This window comes from Arachis stenosperma, chromosome 1 (genome assembly GCF_014773155.1).
Source record: "Arachis stenosperma cultivar V10309 chromosome 1, arast.V10309.gnm1.PFL2, whole genome shotgun sequence".
NCBI classification, from domain to species: domain Eukaryota; kingdom Viridiplantae; phylum Streptophyta; class Magnoliopsida; order Fabales; family Fabaceae; genus Arachis; species Arachis stenosperma.
In genome coordinates this window covers 122,940,380-122,941,978 of record NC_080377.1, presented here as the reverse complement: position 1 = coordinate 122,941,978, position 1,599 = coordinate 122,940,380, and the positions used below count along the sequence as shown (strand labels likewise).

Below are 1,599 nucleotides of genomic sequence, written 5' to 3'. Positions count from 1 at the left end.
ATCCAAATCAATTTATTTCTAATTTTTTGCAGATTTGTGATACTGTGAAGACAAATAGAGTGAACCCTAAGGTGTACAAACTCATGTTCTTCCCATTTGCTCTGAGGGATAGAGCAAAGCTATGGCTAGATTCACAACCTAAGGAGAGTTTGGATACCTGGGACAAGGTTGTTACTGGGTTTCTTACTAAATTTTTCCCACCAAAGAAGCTGACTAAGCTTAGGGTGGAGGTTCAGACCTTCAGGCAGAAGGATGGTGAAACTCTTTATGAAGCTTGGGAGAGATACAAGCTACTGACTAGGCAATGCCCTCCGGACATGTTTTCTAAATGGACGCAACTAGATATCTTTTATGAAGGCTTGGGTGAAATGTCCAAGATGTGCTTAGATAATTCTGCGTGTGGTTCATTGCACATGAGAAGACACCGGAGGAGACTATTGAGCTTATTGAGTTGGTTGCTAGCAACCAATATTTATACTCATCTAACAGGAATCCTGTAAACTCTGAGGCTCCTCAGAAGAAAGGTGTTATGGAAGTAGAAGCTCTTAATACTATTCTTGCTCAGAATAAAATTGAGTTAGCAGATGAATTTAATTACTCAATAGTTGAGTGGAATGCAATTTTCAGCTGTTAACACCCAGAATACACCTCAAGAGGTCCCCTACAACATGACAGGTAATTTTATACAAAATGAAAATTATGATTATGCTCAATCTTCTTCTGAACAAGTAAATTACATGGGGAGTGGTCCTAGAAACCCCAATAATGATCCATACTCTAGGACATACAATAAGGGGTGGAGAAATCACCCAAATTTTGGGTGGAGGGACCAACCTCATAGATCTCAAAATTTCAACAATGATTCTCAGGGCGGTTTCCAACAGAACAATCATAATAACCGCCAAGTTCAGTCTCATCGACAACAACCACCTCAATAGGCAAATTCTCAACCCCAACAAGATTCTAATTGGGAGATGATGAAAAGTTTTATGCAGAAAACTAGAGCTTCCATTAGAAACTTGGAGGTGCAAATGGGCCAACTGAGCAAGCAAATGCCTGAGAGGTCCTCAAATACATTTCCTGGTGATACAATGGTGAATCCAAGAGAGGAATGCAAGGCTATCACTTTGATAAGTGGACAAGTAGCAAGTATGGAAGCATAAGTTAATGAGGAGCCAGTTGAAAAAGAAGCTCCAGAGGAGAAGAAGGAAGAAGTAGAGCACGCCCCTCCAAAGCGTGCGGACAACCCATTTCCGGACTCTCTTGACACTTATCCTATATTACCAAAGGTTCCTAAGTACAAGCCTAAAATACCATATCCTCAGAGACTTCAAAAGGAGACCAAGGACAAGCAGTTTTCAAAGTTCTTAGAAGTCTTCAGAAAGCTGCAAACCAATATTCCTTTTGCTAAGGTTTTGGAGCAAATGCCTCTCTATGTCAAGTTTATGAAGGAGCTGTTGTCAAAGAAGAAGCCTTTAAGGGGAGATGAGATAGTGCTCCTGACTAAGAAATGTAGTGCCATAATTCAGAATAATTTGCCAAGGAAGATGCCAGATCCAGGGAGCTTTCAAATTCCATGCACCATTGGGAGCACAACCT

At 40.7% G+C, this 1,599-nt stretch overlaps 1 non-coding gene across 1 annotated transcript; it reads right to left on the bottom strand.

Annotated features, from left to right (window-relative positions):
* Window positions 1–215: 215 nt before the first annotated feature.
* LOC130954277 (small nucleolar RNA R71) lies at window positions 216–324 on the bottom strand. The gene has a single exon (XR_009076240.1). It is a non-coding gene; the product is annotated as a small nucleolar RNA R71 (small nucleolar RNA).
* Between the last annotated feature and the right edge of the window lie 1,275 nt (window positions 325–1,599).